Source organism: Acinonyx jubatus, chromosome C1 (assembly GCF_027475565.1).
Source record: "Acinonyx jubatus isolate Ajub_Pintada_27869175 chromosome C1, VMU_Ajub_asm_v1.0, whole genome shotgun sequence".
NCBI lineage: Eukaryota > Metazoa > Chordata > Mammalia > Carnivora > Felidae > Acinonyx > Acinonyx jubatus.
The window spans coordinates 102,707,086-102,735,083 of NC_069381.1; the positions used below are offsets into that span (position 1 = coordinate 102,707,086).

At 43.5% G+C, this 27,998-nt stretch overlaps 1 long non-coding RNA gene and 1 other non-coding gene across 3 annotated transcripts in view; both read left to right on the forward strand.

Moving 5' to 3' along the window:
• LOC113597125 (uncharacterized) overlaps nucleotides 1–27,556 on the forward strand; it is a 28,121-nt gene extending 565 nt beyond the window's left edge. The window contains exons 2-3 of one of the 2 annotated variants that reach the window (XR_008295226.1): nucleotides 316–475; nucleotides 24,208–27,556. This is a non-coding gene — a long non-coding RNA (uncharacterized LOC113597125). The remainder of the gene's footprint in view (nucleotides 1–315; nucleotides 476–24,207) is intronic. The other variant, XR_003417979.2, reaches the window with a different exon arrangement.
• LOC128314174 (U1 spliceosomal RNA) lies at nucleotides 22,892–23,055 on the forward strand. Its single transcript, XR_008295691.1, has one exon. It is a non-coding gene; the product is annotated as a U1 spliceosomal RNA (small nuclear RNA).
• Nucleotides 27,557–27,998: the final 442 nt, after the last annotated feature.

Sequence of the window (27,998 nt, forward strand, 5' to 3'; positions counted from 1 at the left end):
GCCATTAAGGAGATGGGCTTTGTGCAGGCACGTCTCCACCGGGTAGAACTGGGAACTTTTGAATTGTGCCAAACACCAAATATTACAAGGACTGAGCCGCAAAACCTGTAACTTGCTACAGTCAGAGACTTTGCTTAGTGATGGCCTTAGCAATCAATTACACTCCGTCCAGATTCGCTTTCTGCCATTAACACCAATCGAAAGTTCTCGTTAAACAACTATTTGGGTTGCTCTTCACATCTGTGTATGCTGAACTGCGATTCTTTGATCCCAAATAAATGGTCTTGCTTAATTATTGCCTTGTGACAATTTTAGGCCGACAGCCTGTTGTCAGAAGCAGGACCTGAGGTGATTTCAGCAAGGCAGGACCGGTGTCTCCTGGAATTGGGTGCGGTCTCTACAGGAGACTAGTGCTCACCGCTCCTAGCTTGTATACATACGGACAGCCTTCTACTCGCACCGTGAGTCCTCTTAGGTACCGACCTCCCTCCTTCCTTTTGGTTGAGGTCGTTGCCTTTCTCTGGGATCAGGCGGTAGTGAGTTGCCCAGAGAGAGAGGAGTTGCCCATCATGCCACTGGAGGGAGGGGTTGCACTATTGTTGAGTACTCTTGTGTTTCATAGGAATGGGGGGGCGGTGGGGGGGGATTGTGATTGCTGGTTGTTTTAGGACAAGTGTTGCTTAAATTCAGGGGTGACTGGGTGGCGCAGTCGGTTAAGCGTCCGACTTCTGCCAGGTCACGATCTCGCGGTCCGGAGTTCGAGCCCCGCGTCGGGCTCTGGGCTGATGGCTCAGAGCCTGGAGCCTGTTCCGATTCTGTGTCTCCCTCTCTCTCTGCCCCTCCCCCGTTCATGCTCTGTCTCTCTCTGTCCCCAAAAAAATAAAAAACGTTGAAAAAAAAATAAATTAAAATTGCAATAGCCATTCTGGGGAACCTCTGTTTTAGTTAAGCCCACCTTAAGGGGCACCCTTAAAAAAGAGGATTCCAAACCTCTCTGAGACAGTGGAATGCATTCTTTGATTAGTATGCAAAGGACAAAATAAGTCCAAAACAGCTCTAAAAGGATCCTGATCGCATGCAAATAATAATAATAATAATAATAATAACAACAACAACAATTTTTAATAAAAGAATTGCTCATCCATGCAAAAAAAATGATAATAATAATACATTTTTAATGAAAGACTGGCCATCTGAGCAGGTAACCTTAAAATTATGGAAACATAATTTGGATTCATGCAAATAATAATGATAATAATAATACATTTTTAATAAAAGCTTCGTCATCTGAGCAAGTAGCCTTAAGTTAGTCCATCTGCTGGAAACATAATTTGGATCCAGCCATTCTTTTTTTTTTTAGTGTTTATGTATTTTTGAGAGCGAGAGACAGAGCAGGAACAAGGGGGGCAGAGGAGAGAGAGAGGAGACACAGAATCTGAAGCAGGCTCCAGGCTCTGAGCTGTCAGCATAGAGCCCAACATGGGGCTTGAACTCACAAACCATGAGATCATGACCAGAGCCAAAATCAGACGCTTAGCTGACTGAGCCACCCAGGCACCCCTGGGTCCAGCTATTCTTTTGGGTTTCCTACCTGAGACATGGCTTGAAGTTTAAAAAAAAAAAAAAAAAAAAAAAAAAAAAAAGAAGGAAAGAAAGCTGTAAGAGCTGTGTGTGTGTGTGTATGCATGTTATAGATATGGTATTTTACTGTCTTGGGATGATATTGCCAAAATTAATTTGTAAAAGAATTCTACTTAATTGGCTTGAGGAATATCAAGTACTTAATATCTATTAAGTATTCCTAAAGTTCTCAGAAATAGACTAAAAAGTAACGCAAGTTCATATAGTCTAGGATAATCTTTGATAAATAAAAACGAATTCAAGTTTGTTGGTTTAATAAAAACAAGAATATCTTTAGAGTTATCAACATTAAATAGAATGCAGATAAAACTGCCTTTTCACCTGAGTTTACTAATCAAATAAGCTCATGTTATCTCTATGTTACAAAATTCATCAACAAAAGAAATAACTTAAAATGATGATTAGCTGTTTAATGTCTTATCCAAGTATAATTGTTAAAAACAAGTAATTTAGGGGTGCCTAGGTGGCTCAGTCGGTTAACGTTTGGACTCTTGGTTCCAGTTCAGTCAGGCTCTGTACTGACAGCCTGATAGCATGGAGACTGCTTTGGATTCTTTCCCTCTCTCTCTGAACTTCCCCTGCTCTCGCGCCCCCCCCCCCCCGTCACCGCCCCGCAAAAGAAATAAATAAAAACTTAAAAATTTTTAAATAAACGTTTTAGTTTAAATAAATAGAAGATCAAAGTTTATACTAAGATAAACTAAATAATGGACACTCATTGAATATCTAAATTATTTCCAAAATAGATAAATATTAAATGCTAAGCTTAGTTTATCTACTTTTGGCATTTCATTTTTTACAAAAACATTATTTATTTTGAGAAAGAGTATGTCTCTAAAAATTTGAATCTGTTATTTATAAGCTTGCTAATATACAACAGGATGCTAATTTATGATAGACAGTTCACAATTGCCTGCTTCCTAATAGTCACTGAAAAGCAAAAATTACAAATGGTTAAAGAGGGGGCGCCTGGGTGGCTCAGTTGGTTGAGCATCCGACTTTGACTCAGGTCATGATCTCACAGGTTGGTGAGTTTGAGCCCCGCATTGGGCTCTGTGCTGACAGTCAGAGCCTGGAATCTGCTTCGAATTCTGTGCCTCTCCTCTGTCTCTGACCCTCCCAGCTCCCTCTCCTCCCTCTCCCTCCCTCTCTCTCTCTCTCAAAAAATAAATAAATATTAAAAATCAAAAAAACAAATGATTAAAAATTAGATTGGAAAGGGAGTTAAAATACAAATGAACCAATGAGAATACTTAGAATACTAAGCATATGTTAACTCTGCATAAACTGCATGCGTGGATGCTGAGAGAATGCAGACAAGCCAGCAGGTGTGCCTTCGGAAGAGAAGAATCAGTGAACTTCCATAAGATCTTTCTCCTACTGTGGAAGGATTTATTGTAACTTCGGGTTTCTCAACCTGTGGTCACAGACCATCAATGAATTATGACGAACACTTATTTAAGTAGAAAATACAAATGTTATCCATATCTGTTTATACAGATGAATGGACGATACATATTTTATTATAGATGTATTTATTATCTATATATAAATTAAAAATAAAATTTTCATTAAAAAAGTAAAAATTAGAGTACCTACAATGGCATTACTGGAAAAAGGCAATACTTGTCCATTTATTAAACTTATACTTGAGTTAGTTATATGGTTTTATGTGTGTAAGTATGTGCTGAGACACACTACACAGTATATTTCTTGCTGTGAAATGATCCAACATGTTTGAGAGCCACTGCTTATATACCACAGTAAATTGAGCAACAAAGGGTCTGTGTGGCCAGCTGAAATGCCAGTACAAGAACAATCTCCTTTCTGTCTTGCACCCACACAGAGGTGACTCCTCAAGGCAGGCTGCAATCGCTCAATGATGGGCTATCCTGTGTTGCTTCTGTCTTTAAGAATTCATAGCCAGTGGCATAGATTATGTTGAAACACTACACCTATGGTTTGTTTTGTTTTTTAATGTTTGTATTTTTGAGACAGAGTCGGAGCGTGAACTGGGAGGGGGCTAGAGAGAGAGGGAGACACAGAATCCGAAGCAGGCTCAGGCTCTGAGCTGTCAGCACAGAGCCCCATGCGGGGCTCAACCACGAACTGTGAGATCATGACCTGAGCCGAGAGTCAGATCGCCCAACCGACTGAGCCACCCAGGAGCCCCAAAAACTTCCCCATGTTTTAGAACTACTTGCAAGGCTGGGATTCTGGTGATGGCTTCTTTGATATTTATACCATCTGCCCTCAGTTTAGAACTTGTCCCATCTTTTAAATCTTTATTCTGCCTACTCAACCTAGAGCAACCCTCTTCAGCAATATGGAATCCTATTGGCCCTGCCTGTTCTGTCATTCCCAGTCTAGCAGAACAATGTCAGGATGAACATATAAAATTAACGGATCTAGGAGTGCCTGGGTGGCTCAGTCAGTTAAGTGCGTTGACCTCGGCTCAGGTCATGATCTTATGGCTGTGAGTTTGAGCCCCGTGTCGGGCTCTGTGCTGACAGCTCGGGAGCTGGAGCTGCTTTCAGATTCTGTGTCTCCCTCTGTTCTCTGCCTCTCCCTGCTCGTGCTCTGTCTCTCAAAAATAAATACATGTTAAAAAAAATTTTTTAATTAATGGATCTCATATTGTAATTTACTTATATCCAACCAAATATTAACATTTTTTCCTCTGTTAAAACGACAAAGTTTTCCTGTACTATCGTTCTGCACCTGAGAGGAGGTTAAAAAAGGAAAGCAAAGATTTTGTGTTTTATCAAAATAATTTTCAGTGCTTTATCAGGTCTCTTATGGGGTTTGCTCAGCTATGTAATGTCCTGGTATTTGCCTTTAAAATCGTTTATTGTCGTTGTGGTCCAAATACAAATTAACTATTGATCATTGTTCTGTGATCCTATACAGTCCAGTGTCTAAGACTTTTTGGTATTTTTGACAAACTTGCATCCACCTTGGCCATTATTAAGGTTCCTGGACATTCAAAATTAGACTCAGGAGGGGGTGCCTAGGTGGCTCAGTTGGTTAAGCATCGGAACTCTTGATTTCAGCTCAAGTCAGGATCTCACGGGTCCAGTGAGTTGAGCCCCATCCCCAGGTGTTGGTTCTGCAGAGCCTGCTTGGATTCTCTCTCTCCTTCTCTCTCTGCCTCTCCCCGACTCACGCTCACTCTCCCTTACAGACATAACATACATACATATGTACATACATACATACATATGGACAAATTAGATTCAGGAGGAGCTAAAGACAAATTTTTGGCTGGTAGAGCACCAAGGACCATTGCCTTAAAATCTGTCAAAACCAAAGGCCCTCATAGGTAACATAAATGATCTCCCGAAAGGAAATCTAAAACTCCTTTTTAAGGATGTTCAATCCAGGGTATCCCACAAAGAGAAAACCTTAGAGCTGCCAGTGGTTGTAGTTTCAGTCCACTGACTGATTTATGGTATGGCCCAAATAGGAATCCTGTCTGGTCACAGTCCACGGAAAGATCCCTGATGGAAATGACTCCTCAGGGGCACCTGGGTGGCTTAGTCGGGCTCAGCTGACTCTTGATTTAGGCTCAGGTCATGACCTCACAGTTCCTGAGTTTGAACCCTGAATCGAGTTCCCTGCTGACAATTCGGATCCTGCTTGAGGGATTCCCTCTCTCTCAAAATAAATAAATGAACATAAGGGGGCGGGGGGAGGGGGTGGGGAAGAAGTGACTCATCAGCTGACCCACCGGGCAGTTGATAAACTTACAAATCTCATGAAGCAGTATGGGAGGGGAAATATTTTTAGGGCCCCCAAGAGGCACAATTGACTGATACTGTGTTGTTGTTTTTTTAAACCAATAACTTGTTATTTTCTTTATAACACTTTTTGTAATCATCTGGTTAGGGAAGCTCCCTTATGTATTTTTCTATGAAGTAATATGACAGCATTTGTAACCTGTGTCCTTATACTCCTTCTCGTGGACCTCTTTGCATGAAATAAAGAATTCCACAAATGGGCTTATATTTGGCATTTTAACTTAACATCCTTCAGATTCTTTGGGGAATTAATCATGAAGGAGTGTTGGATTGAGGTATTTGGGCTGGTATTTGTCCTAATAAGTATCCTAATGCTTTTCGCTATATTACACACAGTAAGACTCCTTCGTTGCTGGTAAAACCCTATAATATGGAAGAACTCGCTGATTTCGTAGGTTATTTGCCATATGGACTGAATGTCTTCCTTCTTGCCTGAAACTCATACACTAGGCCAAAATATCTAATTGTCTTTATCTAAGTTCTTTTCACAGGGGCCTCTGCTGTTACGAATAAATTTTAGCCCCTGGGTTAACATATTTTTTCTCGTGACCCTCATTGCTGATGGTCAAGTCTTACCATATCTCTTTGCCCTTTGCTTGGAAAAAAACATCTGATTCTATAAACCTGACTATTGATTTGTGCCAGAACAAACCATACTCCTGAGGTACCTGAATTAATAGCTTGGCCTCTATCCCTAGAGGGATGGAAAAATATTGCTGATAAAGTTGTAGTATTCTCTGTTGGAGTCCTTGAAAATACTCAATAACTTTCTTTTCTTTGGCTAATTAACTTCCTTGCCCCCAACTGCCCCCCCCCCCAAACCTTCCATTTGGTATACAACTCCTTGGGACATCTCTCTTCTGGCCACATGGGACGCTGCCTGATTCATGAATGGCTTAATAAAGCCCATTAAATCTTCAAATCTACTTGGTTGAATTTTGTTTTTTAACACAGTTAATCCTCACCCTACCTTCACTGAAGCAATCACCATTCTGATTTCTATCTCCACAGATTAATTTTGCCTCCTTTTGAAATTCCCGTAAATGAATATACTTTTTGTGTTTGGCTTTTTTTCCCACGCAACATAATATTTTTGAGATGTATCCACTTTGTTGTGTGTATCAGTAGATCATTTTGGTATTATCGGTGAGTGTTATTCCAATGTATTGATCACTATAGTTGATGGACAATCGGGCTATTTTCAGTTTTGCATAATGTGAATAAGGCTGCCATGAATATTCTTGCAGGAATCTTTTTGTGCACTTGTACGTTCATTTTGTGTGGGTATAAACCTAGGAATAGAATTGCTAGGCCATAAGGTATTTGTATATTTAACTTTATTAGAAGCTATCCGTTTTCGGGGTGCCTGGGTGACTCAGTCGGTTGGGCCTCTGACTTCGACTCAGGTCATGATCTCACGGGTTCTTAGGTTCGAGCCCCGTGTCGGGCTCTGTGCTGACAGCTGGAGCCTGCTTGCAGCTCTGGGTCTCCCTCTCCGTCCCTCCCCCTCTCGTGCTCTGTCTCTCTGTTTCTCAAAAATAAATAACCGTTAAAACAAAACAAAACAAAACAAAACAAAACAAAACAAAACAAAACGAAGAAGAAGCAGCTATCAGTTTTCCAGAATGGTTGTACTACTTTACTCTTTCACCAGCAACAAGAGATAAAGTTGCTACACATTTTTGTCAGCATGAGTGTTCTTTGTCTCTTAAATTTTAGCCATTCTGAGAGGTATGTAATGGTATATCACAGTATTTTAAATTTGTGTTTCTAATGAGTAATGATGTTGAGAATTCTTTCTTATGCCTTTTGGTCATAAAGAAATCTTTTGTGAAGAGATTTCAAGTGTTTTATCTACTTTTAATTGGCTTGACTTTTTTTTTCTTTACTTTTTACATTAACTTTTTATGTTAGACTAGATTTAGATTTATAAAAAGTTGAGATTATAGTATAGAAAGTTCCCATATACCTTGCATTCAGTTTCCCCTATAATTATCATCTTACATTAGAATGGTTCATTTGTCATAATTGAATGAATACATTATTGGGGTTTTTTTAATGTTTATTTATTTTTGAGAAAGACAGAGATAGAATGCAAGTGGGTTAGGGGCAGAGAGAGAGGGAGACACAGAATCTGAAGCAGGCTCCAGGCTCTGAGCTGTCAGCACCAGAGCGTGACGCGGGGCTCGAATTCACGAGCTGTGAGATCATGACCTGAGCTGAAGTCAGACGCTCAACCGACTGAGCCACCTAGGCCAGGCGCCCCAATATTAGTGTTAACTAAAGTTCATGTTTTTTATTCAGATTTCCTTGATTTTTACATAATGACCTTTTCCCTTTGTTTTGTTTGTTTGTTTGTTTTGTTTTTTTACAAAACATTTTTAAAATGTTTATTCATTTGGTGAGAGAGTGAGAGAATGCATGCACAGGAGCAGGGGCGGGGCAGAGAGAGGGAGAGAGAGAATCCCAAACAGGCTCCCCGGCAGCGTGGGGCTCCATCCCACGAACTGTGAGATCATGACCTGAGCCGAAATCAAGATTCAGACCCTTAACCGACTGAGCCACCCAGGTGCCCCTTAATTTATTTTCCAGTGAGAATCAACTGTTTTCCCAGTGTAAGACCAATTTTGTCATGACATATTTTTAAGAATATATCTTGATTCAGGGGCCCCCATAATGACCTATTCCTGTTCCAGGATTCCACCCAGAGTATCCCAGTGCCTTCAGTTTATGTCTCCTCATGCTCCTCTTGACTAGCAATTTCTCAGACTTCTCTTGTTACTGATGACCTTGAAAATCCTTAGGAGTACAGGTCACATACTTTGTAGAATGTCTCGGGGCGCCTGGGTGGTGCAGTCGGTTAAGCGTCTGACTTCAGCCAGGTCATGATCTCGCGGTCCGTGAGTTCGAGCCCTGCGTCAGGCTCTGGGCTGATGGCTCAGAGCCTGGAGCCTGTTTCCGATTCTGTGTCTCCCTCTCTCTCTGCCCCTCCCCCGTTCATGCTCTGTCTTTCTCTGTCCCAAAAATAAATAAACGTTGAATGTCTCTCAACTGGGATTTGTCTGATGTTTTTCTCATGATCAAACTGGGGTTAGGGGTTTGGGGAGGTAAAGTACCATTCTTATCACTTTGTATAATGGGTATTGTTAAAAAGAAAACCACAGGCCCAAAATGGCATCGTTGAGGTTAAGGCCCCAAGTCAGTAAACCAAAACTGAATACCTAACCTACCTACCGTTTTAACTCCCCAGAAACATAACCTTTAACCAGTCAGCATGGAATTTCTTGGTCAATACTGGGAACTTTACTGATAGACCCCTTCCTCTCACCTTAGGAGGGCAACCTTGCCTAAATAATACATTCCTTGCTAATAAGTTCCTTCTTTCCTTCCTCCCCCCTTTCTTCCCTCTTCCTTCCTCCCTCCCTCCCTCCCTCCCTCCCTCCCTCCCTCCCTCCCTTCCTTCCATTCTTTCATTCTCTCTGCCTTCTCTTTGCCTTTAAAAATCTCCTTTGGTTTAGCCCAGCAGAGCTCCCCTCTGATTGCTGGTTGGGATGCTTCGTGATTCATGCATCACTTAAAAAGACTAATTCAACCTTCAAATTTACTCGGTTGAGGTTTGTTTCTTAATAGTATGTACTGTTACCATGACTTACCACTGTTGATGTTAATCTTGATTCGTTGGCTGAGGAAGTGTTTATTAGGCTTCTCCACTGTAAAATCACTGTTTTTGCCCATGAGATGAAGGAAGTCACTGCGAGTAGCCCACACTTTTAAGGAGGGTGGAGTATCTCCATTAATTTGGGATACTTCTGCATGGGACATTTGTCTGTTTTCCCTATTCATTTATTTATTTACTTATATCAGTATGGACATGTCGATATTTATGTTATATTTTGGGGTTATAATCCAATACTATTTTATTCATTTTGTTGCCCAGATTGTTTCAGTTTCAGCCACTGTGAGCATTTTCAGTTGATTTCTGTTTTCCTTTGGCATACCCCCATCATTGTGGAGTTTGTTTTTTTCTCTGGTACTTTCTTATTTTATGGTATTGCAAAACGCTCTAGGGTCTCCCTGTGTATTTCCTGCCCCAGTGCCAAAATCAGCCATTTCTCCAAAGAGCCCTGATTCCTTTTTTTTAAAAAATTTAAATTTTTGCTTTTTAAAGTGATCTCTGTGCTCCCTGTGGGGCTCAAACCCATGACCCTCAGATCAAGAGTCATATGGTCTTCCGACTAAGCCAACCTGGCACCCTGAGCCTTGATTCCTTTGATTGATGACTTGACTTTTTACTATTGGCTTCTAAGCATTTTTTATATTCAGAATTTGAGTCACTTGTTAGATACATGTATTTCAAAAAGCTTCTCCCAGTATGGCTTTCCTTTTCACTTTTTATAGTTTTTTTATGAGCATAAGTTTTTTAATGAAATCTAATTTGTCTATAGTTTTTCTTTTATGGTTAAGCCAATTTTGTTCTCTGAGAAATCTCTCCTATCCCAGGATTGTTAATATATTATATTATGTTATATTATGTTATATTATATCATTCATATCATATCATATCAACTATATTATATTATACTTACTCTACTCTACTATATTTAAGATACTGTACTATACTATAATCCTAGGAGCTTTAGTTATTGAAGTTTGACTTTTAAACTTAGGAGTCTTCTCAGATTCATCTCCTGAACATAGTAGGCTAGGGAATACTAAACACTAGGGAATCATGGTGTACCCAATCAACAATATGACCTCCCAGAAACCTGCTCCCAGAGACCTGTTTTTTATTTTTGAGAGAGAGACACACAGCGCAAGCGGGGGAAGAGCAGAGAGAGAGTGACACGGAATCTGAAGCAGGCTCCAGGCTCTGAGCTGTCAGCACAGCGCCCACAAACCATGGGCTCGAACCCACAAACCATGAGATCATGACGTGAGCTGAAGTCAGACGCTTAACCTACGGAGCCACCCAGGCGCCCCTCCACATTTTTTATTTATAAACATTGAGAATATTTTTCTGCTCTGCTCAGGTGCTTTCCTCCCTTGTCCTTATCTCCTCCCTGCAACCCCTGGGCGCAAGAAGTAGTAGAAGCATTGGTATATAGAAAACTGTGGCTTTCCTTCTTAACTGGAATCAGGAAGCTTCAACTCTGCCAATACCACCACCTTTCACACCTACTCAACTAGTGACTACAATCCAGAATGTGACTGTCAACCAAAAGTGTCTCTAAACACTCATGGTTCCATAACCCTATTGACTTACTTACCATCAGCAACAGCAGTGAGAAAGTTGCCTCTCCTCACTTCTGCCAACTCTCTTGAGTGCATCTAATTTCTATCCTGAACCCGACCTGCAAGGGAATCTGAGAAATGCAATTTTTTCAGTTTTTCAACCTCTTCAGCTAGGAGGATGGAATAGATTTTAAGTGAACCAATCTACATTTAAAATTATTTTAAATCCCACCCACACCCTCCACACTAAGTGTGAAGCCTGCTTGGGATACACTGTCTCTCTCTCTGTCTGACCCTTCCTTGTTCACGCTGGCTCTCAAAAAAAAAAAAAAAAAAAAAGAAAAGAAAAAAGATAGATAGATAGATGGATAAATAAATAAATATTTTAAATTAAAAAATTAAATTAAAAAGCAAAACAGAAACCACACACTGAGGTGGTGGAAGTAATACTATGACAGGAATCCCCAATACAACACCAATTACTGCGGATTATAATGGATCCAATTTTCTCAGATTGGATAAAAAAAATAACTTCCAGATATAGCAGTATATTAGAAAAGGGTTAAATATTAAGAGTATGAAAAATCTATGCCAGGCTAATTGTAAACAAAAGGATAAAAGAGTGAAACATGAATATCAGACAAGGGTAAAAAGCAAAGAAAGTTTTAAATTAGATAGAGGGGTAATATCCTGGCATCCGTAAGTACCCGTAATTTACTCTCTTTTTTTTTTTTTTTTTTTTTTCCCCTTGAACCAACCTTTCCGGGTGGCCAGATCAGAACATGTGATGAAGGGAGCAAATCTAGGAGGATTTTTCTTTTCTTTTTTTTTTCTTTTTTTTTTTTTTTTTTGCTTCAATAGAGGTCTGTGCCAGGCAGAAAAATGTAAAAGCAAGATTCAATCCTTGGCCTTTTCCAGGGACTCAAAAGAGACATAGAGGGAGAGAACCTCAGTTATCGCCCAGATCTTCTGGAGTAAGTTAGACACACCAGTCCAGCCTCCTGAACCGTCACTGGGTCCTGACCACCTATTTGGGGTAGAGAACTGGTATTCATCTCAAAGTTTGGAAGAAAGGGTCTGGGAGGCACCAAGCAATGGGTGGGCAAAGAGAATGTGTCAGCCAGTGAAAATCAACTTTCCGTGGGTCCACGGCAGATATGGACCAGAGACCAGAAACAACATGAATCTCTGATGTTTTTCTACAGAGTTCTGTTATCAACTTGTAAAGAGCCGACTTCAGAATTAGACTTTTCCAAATCCTATATTTGGATTTGGCCATGAAGCCAAAACTTCACAGCATTGCCGGACATTAAATCTCCTATGCAAGCCTTTGCTCTGGGTGTCTTTTTTGTTTTTTGACAATGTTGCCCACAGTGAGTACTGCGAAAATCTAGTTTACCATTGCTTTTTCCAAGTCCTTCTGGTGACTCCTTCTGATTTGACCTAGTACAGCACATCTTGGGGGAGCATTGGTGGTTCAGTGGTGGAGGCCTGGGTTCAATTCCCAGCCAGTGCAGTGTGTTCAGCAGTTTTACTTTGAACTGTCTGTCTGTTGCTCAGGCAAGTTAGGTCCCTCTGGGGTTCTGACCTTCAGGGAACAGCTGCCCCATTAGGGGAGGAAAGTGGGTTATTTCCGGGGCAGAAGACATTGAGGAATTTGTGTGAACAGGGACTTTGGAGAAGGTATGTCCTTCACGTGCGGGTGTGTCTGACGGGTCTGTCTCTGACGTTTTTGCATCTTTGGGTCTAGAGCCAGTGTTACTTTTATTCTTCCTTCTGGTGGTCCCTGGAATCCATAGAGTCATCTGGTCACTGATACACATGCTGGACTTGGGCAGACCATTGGGCCACGTCTCACTATGGAGTGGGGATCAAGAAACGAAATTCCCAAATTGAGACAAGCCGCAGGGAGGGCTAGGCAGACACCCCAGTGGAGAGGAAGAAATGAGGGGCCCCAGGAAGGAGGAGACTTGTGGGGAAGAGTCCACAGGGTGATGAGGGGAACTGGGTAGAGGTAGGCTTCAGTCGTTGATGGTCTTGGTAGAATGAAGGATGAGTCCCCGAGTGTAGAGCAGCATGTACAATAAAGTCATTTTCACTACTATTGTTTTATAGTCTGTCCGGGAAAAATCTATTTAGTGCATCGTTTTTATGCTTATTGGTAAGCAGCACGGTGGGGGAGGGGGGGCGGGCGGGAAGCCATGACAATCATCAGCTCTGGAGGTTTGGAGGAGGAGACTCTGGAAAAAGAAAACCCAGGGATCATCAGGTTTGCCTACCCCTGTTTTCATCTACTATTTTCCTCAACAAACCTTATGTAGGGTCCCAGATCTCAAACTGCCCCTGCCACACTGGCAAATTGAATATGTGCCACTGATCATTTCTTTCTTGAAGGGATAAGAAATGGTAGAGCCGGTGCTATGGGAGTGAGATGCAAGAACAGAACTTAAATGCTTTTCTCCATCATGTCTCACTGCTACCTCTGAACGTCAGCCTTCCACACACACCAGTTCAAAAACGCCTTCAGTCTCTATGGAGGGTTAGAAGTCTTTTATAATTCCTGTAAGGCATGTTTCTTCCTTCCTTCTATAATTCCACCAGGGTTGATTTTTGAGGAGCTGGTCAGCAAGCCCGGACCAGTTCAACATCCTGGATCATTTGTCTGGTTTCGGTATCGTTAGAGTAGGCAGGTAGTTAAGTTCTAACAGGACACCTGGAGGTCAGCAAAGAGGAAGTGCTGGCCAGCTATCAGGGAGGTCAGAGGCCTGTCCTGGCAGCGGCAGTCCACAAGAAGCCGGATCAAACCAGATAGGCCCAAGATGGTGGGAGCCAGGATGGGAAAATTGAGGGGGGAAAAAAAAAAAAAAAAAGGAAACCCTGCTTCTGGACCAAACAGTAAATATTCCGCCCCCCTAGTCAATAACTGTCAATGAAAGAGAGAAACCCAACCCCCAGGGTGTGGCAGTTCACCTGGCTCTGGCTCTCACTCCCCTCCCGCTGTCACTGTCCCTCTGTCGCTAGCACTCTCACTGGCGCTCTTACTCTTGAGCTCAAGTTCGGCTGCTCTCATATCTCCAGGAGTGTACTTTTTGCTTCTGTTACTCATCTGTTGTGCTACATGTCTGTTCTTGAATTCCTTCTCCTGGCAAGACCAAGAACCTTTGGCAACTCCTTCAGGTTCTGGCTGGATTGAGGAGGCCCCAGGACCCCGGGTCTCCCCAGTTCACCCGGCAATAGTATATTAAAAAAACAAAACAAAACAAAACAAAACAAAAACAAAACAGGCCCAAAATGGCATCACTTGGGTTAAGGCCCCAAGTCAGTAAGACAGGACTTACCACCTAACCTAACTGCAATTTCAACCTCCCAGAAATGTAACCTTTAACATTGTAACCGGCAACGTGGAATTTCCTGGTCAATACTAGGAACTTTACTGGTACACTCCTCCCTCTTCCCCTTAGGAGGGCAGCCTTGCCTAAATCATGCATTTCTCGCTAATAAGTTCCTTTCTTCTTTGATTTTTATGCCCTTTCCGCCTTTAAAAACCTTTCTGCCTGTTTAACTTCCCGCGGAGTTCCCCTGTACTTGCTAGATGGGCTGCTGCCTGATTCATGAATCATTTAATGAAGCCAATTAGATCTTCAAATTTACTAGGTTGAATTGAGTATTTTTAAGAGATTTGGTGCAGCATGGGGATCCAAAGTGTACTTCTGATGGCATTCGGGGACAATGAGAAACAGGCATGGTGCCTTGTGAGCTCACTGCCTTTCTCGCCACTTCTGAGGACTACTGGTAAGTCTGTCTTGGCTTGAGCTCCGCTTCTGTGTGTGTGTTCGAGCTACTGATCTAACTGGTTTCCCAGTCTAGGGGTCGTGGGGTAGTGTAGACTGACGGGAGGTTCCGACAGAGCGGCAGTCCTTAGCCCTTCGTTCAGTCCACAAGTACACGTTGGAGTCCTGTCTCCTTTTCCAGTCCACAGTCTCCATTTACTGGAGTCTACTGGTTTAGTCCATGCTGGGAATCGCTGGTGGTGTGCAGGGCCTTCTCTTTGCCAGTAATATCTTTTGGTTACTGCTGGTGTGTTGAAGTGCCTACGTTTGTCTGGTTTTGTGTGAACAGGGCTTAGCTAATAGGATCCTTAAATTCTAAAGAGCCAAGCACGCCACCTTCTGGCACACCTGCTTACTTTATGTCTAAAAACTATGGTGCCAGGAGCTGTGCATATCTGTAGAAATGGCGAAATTTTACTAAAAACAACTTGGAATTACAATGGCCACGACGGGGAACATTCCAAGTAGATAAGACAATTTAAGAAGTGCACTTAAAAGTAAAGGTTCTCAAATTAAACAGAATGGGATAACTGTGTTAATTGGCAAGAAAAACCTCCAGAAGCCTTCCAATTCATTGAAAGATTCACTGCAAAAGGCTAATGGAGAAAAAGGATGTAAGAGGTACCTAAAACAAAAGACTGTAACACTGATGTGACTCCTTTTGCTCCCCTCTGTCCTCCTTTGAGGACTCCTTCTACTGATCCTCTGTCCCAATTGCTTTTCCACTCGGAAGAGACCACACAACTGCAAACAAAACCGCCCTCTGCCCCTTCCCCGCTCATGAGTTAATGGCCTTACAGATACTCCTATACCTACCTGCAAAGGAGGGCCCCTGTGGGCCCCTCCCAGAGTTGATGAAACTGTGAGGGATTTTCTGGTAAACTGCTATATAATTCTTGAAATAGGCAAGGGGAAACTGGTAGATACTGAGGATACTGCAGAGGGAGGGGGTCCTGAAAAAACTGGCAGAAGCCAGTGAAGAGCAAAAATTCTTTTTTTTTTTTAATTTATTTATTTTGAGAGAGACAGAGACAGTGTGAGCAGGAGAGGGGCAGAGATGGAGAGAGAGAGAGAGAGAGAGAGAGAGAGAGAGAGAGAGAGAGAGAGAATCCCAGCGCAGAGCCTGATGGGGGATGGGGGGCTCAAACTCACAAAACCATGAGATCATGACCTGAGCTGAAACCAAGAGTCGGACGCTTAACCGACTGAGCCACCCAGGTGCCCGCAGAGTGAAAATTCTTACCAGAATCAGTTCTGGATCTCTATCTGTAGTGCCCAACTAAGAAAAATAAAGTTTCACATTGTCCCTTTCTTTTCAAATCCAAACCCATTATATTGATCCTTTCTGTCCCACGGATAGCTATGGTCTTCCTGTTTGTCTGATTTTGCATTACTGGGCTAGGCTTTCTGTCTGCCTGGAACATGCAAGTCGTTGGCTCTTTGTTTTGGCTATCTTTGAGAGTGACTCTGGATTTTGGAAAGGCTCGAACACACAAACCCCAAGTTCATGACCTGAGCTGAAGTCAGACGCTTAACCGACCGAGCCACCCAGGCACCCCAAGGTTGATGGTTTAATTAAAACGGACACATCTTTAGAGTTATCAGCATTAAATATAAAACTTTTGCTCTACTGGAGTAAAATCAACTTTAGCCAAACAAATTCATGTTGTGTCTACTTAAGTAGTTTTCTTTTTGGTAACCTAAAACCTTACAGTTTTGCTAAGTTGGGTTAAACGATAAGTTAAACTCATTAAATATCTAGACCATTTCCAAATAAGACAAAATATCAAAACATTAATGACTAAATAATAGGTTTATCTACTTTTGGCTTCTTATTACAGAGAAACTAAAAGATACTTAAATGTGTTAGTGCCACATTAGGAAAATTTAAAAAGGCAAGTGCTTCTGGAAATTGTAAAATATATTTATAAATTTGCAAATCTAAAGAATGCTGGTGATGCAGGCAGGCTGGGTCCGGAGACCTAGGGGAGGGTCCCACAGGACTGGCCAAGAGAGTCCTTGGTTTCACGAAGGATCGAGATCAAACAGGAGCCAGAGAAAGTGAAAATAAAGTTTATTGAACAGGGTGAGTGACAGATGGAGACTAGCAGACCAAGTGTCCGGGAGACTCAGAAAGACTTCTGAGACTTCAGTAAAGGAGAAAAAGTCTCGTTGTTGCTTGGGGCTAGGCGTTTATGTTGGAGAAGAGTCGAGAGTACATGTTTCTTCAGGAATCCAAGGTAGGGTCCAGACAAAGGTGACTGCCAGGCGAACAATAGGAGTTATTCCATAAATTCCCGAAGGCAGGGCTATTGACGCCAGCATCAGCTAAGGTTTGTTGGAAGCTAATGTCCTGGAACATGTTTGGGCTCTGGCTCTTCTCGGGTGTTAACAGGTATTTGGGGCCTAGGACAAAACTCAGAGGATGATTAACTTTCTTGCTTCCCCCTTGAAGTGGAAACATGGCTTCTTTGGGTATTCAGAGGCAAAATATGGAACATGAGGAAGTGGGGCCCAAGCAGAAACAGCAGAGATGGAAGCCTTTCTAAATTTTTTTTTATGTTCTTATTTTATTGAAAGCAATTGTTTTAACGTTTACTTCTTTTTGAGAGAAAGAGACAGAGCGTGAGTGGGAGAGGGGCAGAGAGAGAGGGAGACACAGAATGTGAAGCAGGCCCCGGGCTCTGAGATGTCAGCACCGAGCTGACACGGGGCTCGAACTCACGATCTGTGAGAACATGACCTGAGCCGCTCAAGGGAAATGGAGCCTTTCTAAAATGCAAGACAATAGCAACAGACTCTATAAAGATGATGACACAGGTGGTGAAATCCCATTCTGCTTCCGCAAGGAATGGCCCCACGTTGCCAGGATTTTGTCATCCTAACGTCCCATCACATGCCAGGCAATCTGCTCCTGAATCAGAAAAAGTAAGGTTGAGTGAACAAGGGCTGTGAAGTACGAGAACATTTGGGGCCAGTGGAAAACCAAGACGGCCAATTTGTTCTTCCGGGCTCTCTGACAAATCCTGTATTTTGGTTTTTGTATTCCTTCACCTACCATAGTGTGGGGAGACTTGTATAAAATTGCAAAATTAGTCTACCAGCAATGTCTGACCAGTCAGGTCTGTAATCCTGGAAAAGCTATTTTTGTTCTAAAGGCCTCAAACCTCCCTCTGGACCCTCTGAACACCTGCAGCTGGACTTCATCCAGTTGCCACCTAGTACAGGTCATCAATATATTCTCGCCCTGGTATGTTACGTTTTCCAGATGGGCTGATGCCCCCACAGTAAGAAAAAAGGCTGTTACAAAGTGTGTTTCCGGGGGGCCTGGGCGGCTCAGTGGATTAAGCGTCTAGACTCTTGATTTAGGCTTAGGTCATGATCTCACGGTTGGTGAGTTCGAGCCCTGCATGGGGCTCCGCACTGACAGTGTGGAGGCTGCTTGGGATTCTCTCTCCCCCTCGCCCTCTGCCCCTTCCCCGCTCATGCTTGCTCACTCTCTCTCTCCAAATAAATAAATAAACTTAAACAATTTAAAAAAGAAAGGAAGAAAGAAAGTGTGTTTTCCACTTGCTGTGCACCCCCCACAATCTCCATATCACTGGAAAAATACAAACCTTAACAAAAACCTTGCAAACTTCTGAGAGTTCTGTCAGTGTGTAACCTTATGTTGTTCCCTTGTCACCTCGTGCTAGGATTACCAGCTGCTGTAAGTCTGTGGTGTCTTCTGCTCAGGCACATCTATCATCAGTAGGTTAAAGAAGACTTCCCAGATCCCAATTGAAAAGATTCTGTTGGTCACAGTCTGTGTAGCCCGGTGACTGGGTATTCTGGAAGTGTCATCAGAGGAAGACTGCCCGTGAGCCTCATTCGGAGGGACCTAACCAGGTGCTCCTGACCCCAAATACTGCCACAAAACTGGGAAGCATGGACCCTTGGGTACACATCACACAGCTAAAAAACGTTCCACCTGATACCTGGGCCTGTGTAGATGCTGGAGACTTTCAAATCAAAGTGATGAAAAGAAGCAGTTGCCTTTGAGGTAGACTGCTCCCACCCAAGACAACAGATCAAGATTTCATACTTGAACTAAACGTGAAACCCTTTCTCCTTTCCTTTCCTTTACTCTGGCATTGGCCTGGAAAGATAACACCTTCATCTTTATCCTCCAGACCATTGCTAACGGGGGGGGGGGGGAACCTCTGGAACTTAGAACAACCTTTTATTTAAGTCTAGGACAAAATCTCATTCTGCCCCTAGCTTGTCACAAGCAAAATGAGCCATCTCATTGGCCTAATCCCTGTTTACATTGTGAGTTAGAGAGGACCTACCAGGCTTTCATGAGTCAGGATTCACTCTTACTGGCAGATCCCTGCTCCCTGACAAGGGATAAAAATAAATGAGGCTATCTATGATCAGGAACTTCTTAATTCTTAAAGTTACTGCAGAATCTGCTAAAGCAGTAATTGCCCAGCAAAGATCCTTAGACTCTCTGGCCAAAGTTGTTCTTTAAAAAAAATAAAATAAAAAAAAATTAATGTTTATTTATTTTTGAGAGAGACAGAGCGTGAGTGGGGGAGGGACAGAGAGAGGGGAAGAGCCAGAATCTGAAGCAGGCTCCAGGCTCCGAGCTGTCAGCACAGAGCCAGACGCGGGGCTCCCCGCGGGGTCGAACCCACGGACCGGGACCGCTCGCCAGCGGGGCTCGAACCCACGGACCGCAAGGTCATGACCTGAGCCGAAGTGGGAGGCTCAACCGACTGAGGCACTGAGCCACCCAGCCACCCCCAAAATGGTTCTTGATAATAAAATAGCTCTTGATTATTTTTTAGCGGAGCAAAGAGGTGTCTGTGCTGTGGCCAGCACCACCTGCTACACCTGGATTAACACCTCTGGGGCAGTGAAAACTCAAGATATGTTTTCCTCAACACCCTCCCCTCCCCCTCTTCTTAGCAGAGGTCCTGTGAGCACATGGCAAGAGGGGGCTGCCTATAAGCCATGACAAGAGGCCTCAGAAGGAAGCTGTAGGGGAGGCTAAACTCTTTCCCCTACCCTCTTAAGGTCTCAGGCTGGGCCTCAGCATTAAGTTGGCATAAAACAGATTAGCAGGAGAAGAACATAGACATCCTTCCCATGCACATGGGAGCTTTCAAGGAAGAAGAAAGATCCAAAAAGTACTTAGACCTAAGTGGTCATGTACTAGGTGCGGCAAAGAGTAGTAATTACGAAAAGGAACCAAAATATACGAGGAGGCAAAAGACAGATCAGGGTTATTTTAACCAGGTCTGTTTGTATAGATTTCTCTCAGCCTCGACTTCCTAAATCTGGTGACAAGAACCTTTCTCTCCTCCTGGTATAGGGAGGGCATCTTTCCCATGGCAATTTTATCTTCTGCTGTTAGGAAGAGGAAAGGAGGTCAGAGCACTCTTGCATCTGTTTTTCAAGCATGCCCTTCGCTGAAAATAATCCTTAAGCCAAAGTGGCCTATTTGGGGGTAGCATATTTGGCCGGATTCGAAACCTACCCTGATGGCACCTGGATCTCGGACTTCCCACCCTCCAGAACTGTGAGAAATAAATTGCTGTTGTTTAAGGCAGTCTGTGGTGTTCTGTTAGAACAGTCTGAGCATGCCAGTATACCCATCCACAATGCCAGGACTTGGTAATTGATAATTTCCCTCGTGTTTGTTCCTGCTTCCAACTTAGGACCAACCAGAGAAAGCCGGGTATGCACCCCCACCAACCTCACAGGATACCTCTAAATTCTAGTCAGCCAGTGTGAAAATTAAGAATGGGAAACCTCACTAGAATGGAGTTGGGAGGCCAGAAGGGGGAGCTATACCACTCAACATGAATTACAGGAAGAATTGCCAATTGTAGACCCCAACAGAAGAATTCTCAACGGGAAAGAGTCATCAATGACAGGCCCCAATAGGAAGAAGAATGTATATTGCATCTCCTACAAGAAATTGAGGACCACCCCACCCCCCACCCCCCCCCCCACCCCCGCGCGCGGAGGGAGCCAATGAGAAACAGTCATCACCTTGAACTCTTGCTTTTCTCCAATGGACTTTACTTCAAAACAGCCTCTCTCAACTGCCTCCTTCTCCTCCATCTAGTGATATTCCCCTCCTTTGTTTATTCAGCTTGCCTGTGGCTCTGCCATAGCATGAATGTCCTGGATTGCATTTCTCTGCTGTTCCCAAATAAGCCCATTTTTGCTGGGAAAATAACTTTTCTTTTTAAGGTTAATACCTGCCTACAGCTTACCCATGCCAACGGCCTCCAATCAGGGCACACCTGAAGGCTTCCCATTTTTCTACTGTAAAGTTCTCCCACTCCTCTGCCTTCCTTTCATTTCAGTCTCTGCAAAAACGCAAGCCCTGAATAAATAAGCCTTTGCTCTTCTTGCTTGGCTTTTGCTTTTTAACAGGAGCGTCACTGTAGGGTTGGCAAGGACTCCCTCGTTGACTAACTTAAGTCAGGCTCCTGGGGCCCTCAGTTAGTCCTAGTCCTCAGCCTTCCAAGCCCAGTGCCAGCAAGAATCCCCCCATCCTTGATACCTAAACAAGTTCCTTGTAGCAATTTTCCAGTCACTGACTCCCTCACTCTTTCCTTTGGCTGTAAATCCACAGTTCTCCTTGCCGTCTTTGGGAGTTGCCCTCGGTTTTATATTGAAGTTTGTTTCCCCGACTGCAGTATCTAAAGCCAAATCTCTCCAGGCAATCCCTTACAGGCTGATGCCACGTCTTTCCTCTCAGGCTGTTAGCGAGTCCAAGCTCCTCCTGCTCCCTGTGTGACAGGCAAATGGAGAGGCAAGATGTGGGGACAAAGAAAGCGACTTTATTCAGAAATCCAGCAAACCGAGGAAATGGTGGACTATTCTCCCAAAGAACCATCTCCTCTTGGCATGAAATCCAAGTTTCTTTTATGTTGGCAAAAGGGGGAAGTGGGAGGGGGCTGGAGTCAAAAGGTGGCTGACATCTGCAGACATCTGAGGGAGGCCGTGTAGGTTTTTTGTCCTTGGTCAGTTGATCTCTGTGTACAGGAATCTGGTCATGTCGATCCTGTACATCTTAAACAGAGCATAGTCCTTTCTGTACCTACTTCGTCGTCTCCTCAGGTGAGGTAGATTTCAGGTGCAAAGCAGATTTCGCAAATCTTAGCTGTCACATGCCCAGTGTAGAGCTAAGCAAGCAGATAATTCTAAGCTGTGAGATGCAGCAGCAAGGGAAATAGAAGCAATATGGAGTCGGACATGGTGTTTCTGTTACAAGGCTGGTCAGATTCTCCGGAAAGTGTTTCTTCACTCGCACCTGGACAGTGCGTCTGGCTGCCAGGATTCAGGGAATGGGGTCTGGATCAAACTTGATTCACATTCAGTTGCGACACTGTCACCTAATCCCTGTTGCCATGTCCTTCGGTGGCCTCAGTGGCCACAGAGCCCTTGCTTTACCGTTTCCAGAGGAGAACTTTTCAGTAAATGTTTTGTGATTTGAGCAACAGAATAGAATCTACTTTTAATGTTCACATAGCCTTGAAGCTGGGTTTCCAGCCTGGAACACCAATAGGGGTAAAAACAGAAGGGTTGGTTTGCAGTCACCTGGCTGTTGTGTCTAGTTTCATAAATTCAGTTTCTTTCGATACCGGATAGCTTCAAAAATTTTTTGAAATGCATCGCAGAGGTAACTCACCGAACTTGAAAGGAACCCTTTCCTTTGTAGCCCTAAATGTTGCGCTCTACACATTGAAAGGTAATTTTTTTTAATGTTTATTTACTTTGAGAGAGAGAGAGAGAGCGCGCGCGAGAGAGCGCGAGCGCGCACACATGTGCGCTTGTGAGTAGGGGAGGGGCAGAGAGAGACGAAGCGAGAGAACCCAAACCAAGAATCAGACCCTAAGGGGACTGAGCCACTCAGGCGCTGCAAAAGGCCTTATTTATTTAAAGAAAGGTACACAGGCGCCAGCAGCCTCCCAGACAGGTTCCCCGCCGGCCGGAGGTTCAGAACTCACACCCTCTGCCCCAGCAGGCGGGCACTTGGAGGAAAAGAGGGACAAGCCAATTTCACCCTCCTGAGGGTTGGCTGGCTGTATTGAGGAGGGGGCAAGGGCGAGGCATGGGCTGGAGGGAAGGCGCGTTCCCGTGACGTCACGGGTAGGGCGTGTGCTATGTAAATAGGGGAGCGCAGGGCCTGCTGTTTCGGTAACTACCGCTTAAATAGCGTATGATCTCGCGTGCTGTGGGAGCCATTCCAGGACTGTTGGTTGCAAGTGCGTGTGCTGCGTGTGGCAAAGTCTTAGGGAGGCTCGGGGGTGTGCGGACGGAAGTGACCGTGTGTAGAGAGTGTGAGGCGTGAGAGGGTGTAGTGGGGCGGAGGCGTCGGAAGTCATACTTACCTGGCAGGGGAGATACCATGATCAGGCAGGTGGTTTTCCCAGGGCGAGGCTCATCCATTGCACTCGGGATGCGTTGACCCCTGCGATTTCCCCAAATGTGGGAAACTCGACTGCATAATTTGTGGTAGTGGGGGACTGCGTTCGCGCTTTCCCCTGATTTTTCGTGGTGGCGAAGACAGAAGAAAATGTGCTGTTCTGCGTGGTGGTGTCTTGGCTTAGGCAAGCTGGTCTTGTCTTATCCGGTTCCGTGCATTGCCTAGGTGCTTTGAAAGCTTCTTACCTCGGGGTTTGCGTTTGTTTCATCTTGTGGGTTTACGTATTGGTGTTTTTGGGTATGGAAGTTCTGTAGTCCTGCGTATATTCAGGCCAGAGGTGTGTTTGTTATGACTATAACACGTGTGAGGGCAGCGTAGTGCACGCAGTTCGCATGAACCGGCGTGTTTTTTCGTAGGTGCTTTCTTTAGTGTACAGGCTTAAAGGAACTCTTTGTGGGTGGTTCGTGCTGGGTAGGCCAAGGCCATGGTGTACACACTTCCAAAAGCTAGGGAGAAACTGCTTGTACCGTGGTCCAGATTCGTTTCCGTTCCTAACATGTTTAGGCTACGCGAGGAAGCAGCTCTGCATTTTACACGTGTTATATTCTCTGCAAATCTGAACCGCAGTCAGACCTGAATCTTGGCCGGAAGCATTGTGATCCAACCAGAAACCTACACTAGAGAGTCTTGGGAGTCAAAGGTGACCAGTTTCTCCTCTTGTGAGAGGCTGCAACTAGGCTGCCTTGCTGCGTCCTACTCTTTAAATACCTAACCTTGCCTAAGACTTCATTTTTTAAGCGTTAGTTTCCCTGTTTGGTGTCTGTCTTGCTTTTTTACGCCTTAAAGCCGTTACTAGCCGATTCCAAAGACACTACCCACTCATCCTTCCCACCCCAAAGCAGCTTTTTCTATTTCTGGCTTTGGTTTTTCCCTTCCTTCCATCTCTTCTCTCAGGCTCTTTCTTGATACCTTTTATAGACACGAAAACACTAGCTCTCTCTCAGCCTCCAGTTTGCACCTGACACTCTTCAGTAGTGTGGCAAATTAGGAAGCTTCCTTAATAAGAGGGCAGCAAGAATTGTAAGTAACTTTTTTTTTTTTTTTTTTTTTTCAGCTCTCAAGTAATTTTAGATGTTCCCTGTCTGAAAATGCAGTTGCGGTGGTATATCCAACTCCGGTTTATAAGAAAACCGACCAGGTCCAGTGTTGACAGTCGTGCACATTTTGCCAATTCCCAGGATGTCTTCTTAACTTGCTCACTTCTGATCCACAGTTGTCCTGGCAAATAGAAACTACTTGACCAAAAGCAAACGGCAGGGCCATGGCGGGCAGAACCATCAAGCCTCCCTGGTGGGTACCTCAGGAACAGCATTCAGAAGCTGCTGAGACCACTGGAGAGACTAGGAGCAGGAGTTGAGTTGGAGGTAGGGAGTAGAGTTGGGGAAGGGGTTGTATACAAACAAGGGCAGGTCCAAAGAAGACTAAAAAAGTACACTGGAATGCGTCTCGAGTATTGAGGACACTGAAAGTAGAAGATGAACCTCAAAAACAGCATGCTGAGTGATAAAAAGAATACATACTTGTTGCGACCGGCGCAACAAACACCGAGATCAGGGTCCTGAGGGTAGGGGAATGTAAGAAAAAAAGAGAGAAGAGAAGACAGTTTGGGAACAGGAGGGTCCCATGGGCTGATGGCCCAAGTGACGGCTTTATTGTTGCTGTACACAATCTTTTATAATATAAGACTCTTATGGATCAGGTCATTCTAAGAATGAACAGGTTTCACATGATCACTGCCAGCCAAAACATTTAGTTCTGTGTACCTTGTGAACTTTCTGAACGGGTCACAAGACCTTGTTGATAGATTGCTAGCAAAACACAGTTCCCATGTTTGTTTCTATTTGACTCGGGGTAGAAAAAGGGGAGGTAACATTACTGCCAACACCCGCAGACCACAGGCTTCAGGAATTAACTTTCTCAGCCTTGACAAGGCTTTCGTATGCCCTTGAAAGTGGGGGAATGGGAGGGGGAACCACCGGGTTGGCTGAGTCAACAGGGAACCGTTGCTCGACCCGGTCTCAGCCTGGCACCGGGGCCCGGCCTCCCACACATACTCTGTGGTTCCATCCATGTCAGTGTCTAGAACAGGCAAAACTAAGCCATAGTGACAAAACTAGATCATTGATTGCCTGGGACAGGAGGTGGTGTGGGGGATTGGCTGCAAACGGGCACAAGAAGACATTTTGGAGCAACAGAAATGTTCTTTGCTCTTGAACAGGGTAGTGGTTGCCTGGGTGCATCCAACTTGTCAAAACTCATCAAACTTGAAATGGATCCATTGTATTATTTACAAATTACACCTTAAGACTTTTGGTTTTAAAAACAAATCATTCCAATTTTAGTGTCTGAAGTGCAATTAATTAGTATTAGCCTTGGAAAGTTCTTTTAGAAAACTATCACTCATGTAGTGAACAGTCCCTCCATATTTGTTTTTTTTCTTCCGTGAAATTCATGCCCTATTAAACTCCATACTTTCAAATAAAAATAGGCTCTATAAGAGCTCAGTTTTTTATACAAGAATATTTGTAAATACATCCTCCCTATAGATTTATCAAATATGACTCCATTAGTAATTACCTAATGCATACAAAATTATTTTTTATTTTAAGCTGTTTCAAAATTTTACATATACGTATTTTGTGCATCATTTGCATTTTACCATTTGTGTAATTTTACCATGTATAGCTTTTGCAAAAAATGTAGAACAACTTAAAAATAGATTTGAAGAAAAATATGTAAAGATGTTAGAAGTAGTTAATTCCAGGTGGTGGCATAAGGATGAATGCTTATCTTCTTCTGTTTGTTTGTTTGTTTGTTTGATGCCCGAGGTGGGGCTTGATCTCAAGACCCTGAGACCAAGAGCCGCATGCTCTATGGACTAAGCCAGCCAGGCCCCTATTTTTCATAGTTTTAAACTTAAAAAATGAGTGTCCTGGAAGTGAAAGAACAGAATAGATATGAAAGAGGTGTGGGGTAGGTGAGAGGAAAACATGAAGGGGAGGGAAAACCTGGTTCTGGCAGGAAGTGTGTTTAAGTTGGAGAGTTTGAGGGAGCACTTGTGGGCATAAGAAGGGTTTGCGGGAGGCAGTGGGGTCATAAGGATGTTCGGATAGTTTGATGCGTGTTGCATGGTTCCTCCTAGGTGTTTTTTCAAAAGAATTTATATAGACGTAAATTTCTTGTCCAGCATTTTTAGCGGTTTTTAAAAGTAGGAGGCGTATAAACACTGTGGTTCTCAGCCTATCTTCTGGAGCCGGGATGTCTGCAGTCCAAATTCCTGCTTTCCAATCCCACTCACTGGCTGAGTGGACAGGTTGCTTAATCTTTCCGGATCTCAGTTTTCTTACATGGAAAATGAGGACAGTGATATGAGGTGGGCCTGTTGAAAGGATTCAATGGTTGGCTATGCCTGGGACAGGGTATCACCAATATCCCCTCAAGATCCCCAGACCTCCTCCTAACCTCTTGCCACGGCTACGCTATATGATGTTTAAATATGTGCAGCTGTGCAGCAGCATTATATTAAAAGTGTTTTGTTCTTGGGGTGCCTGGGTGGCTCAGTCGGTTAAGTGTCTGTCTTCATTCGGGTCATGATCTCGCGGTTCTGAGTGAGCCCAGCGTCGGGCTCTGTGATGACAGCTCAGAGCCAGGAGCCTGCTCCAGATCTGTGTCTCCCTTTCTCTCTGCCCCTCACCTGCAGGCACTGTGTCTCTCTCTCAAAAATGAATAAATATTAAAGGAATTTTATTTTAAAAAAGTGTTTTTTTCTTTTGCTCTTAATTAGAAATGCTCTAGGCTAAAATGATACATTAATTAACTCAGTTTAATATCATTGGAAGAACGTAAAGATAACAGTAGGTCTTAAAATTGCAAATTGACTCGACACATAATGGAGAAATGCATGTGGAATATAAAAATATAAAATACCTAAAAACCTTTACCCCAAAATATTGTAAGAATAATTAAGTCACTATGAGTTCCAGACTTCTAAGACTTACTCTCCATTTACAAATCTTATAGGATCTCTTTAATGTACTGAAACACATAATTTCATATTGTATAAACTCCTTAAATACTATTGGAATTGAAGTGCGCTTATTGGGCCAGTAAAACCAATATAGGAAATTTAGGTGGCTAAGTGTCACCAGGAATTTGAAGAGAAAATAAAGCCAAGACCTGTATAAACTAGAATATATCTACCAATATTTTCTATATTACTAGAAAACCTGGAAGACAACATAAAACAGTTTTTAGGCCACAACTATTAAACCAGTCGGATGCACACAAAAAGTCCTCTTTAGAAATATGACATGATATAAACATGTTCTATGCCATTATATGTAAATTATTAAAATCCTTTAAAGTGTTTAAACGTATTCGAGATTCATCCTTTCTATCCACTTGATGTTTTCCCCTTGTACCTGAGTGCACGGAGAGCAATTTATCTACATCTAAACAGGGTTTTTTGTTTGTCTGTTTTCCCGGGTTCCAGATTCAGCAAGAAAGGAAGTAGGAGGGGTGCCTGGCTGGCTCAATCCGTAGAGCATGGGACTCTTGATCTTGATCTTTAAAAAAAAAAGAAAGAAAAGAAAGAGAAGGAAGGAAGGGCGGAGGCAGAGAAAGAAAAGGGTGAGGGGGACAAAACCCCATCAATAGCGTCCTTGCACGCCCCCCTTGGGTCCTGGAAATAGAAGCTCAGTCACTACCCCACTTGGGGAAGGGGCTCAACTGAATACACACCACAAACCAGGTTGCCTGTGTCTGCTTGGACTCAGAGTGGAGCCAGGACAAGCTCAAGGACAGGACGAGATAAGACCAAGCACCATTATCACAGGGCAGCCACCTACCTGACAGTGCCAAGGCAGACAATCCTGGAAAGCTCTTGAAAACTTCCCCTTCCCCTTGAAGACTTTCCCACCCGCTCCCCCTCATCCTCCCACCACGGGGAAAGGATTCTTCACCTTCTGTTGGGCCAGGACCCTTGAAGATCCCTGCAGGGCAGGA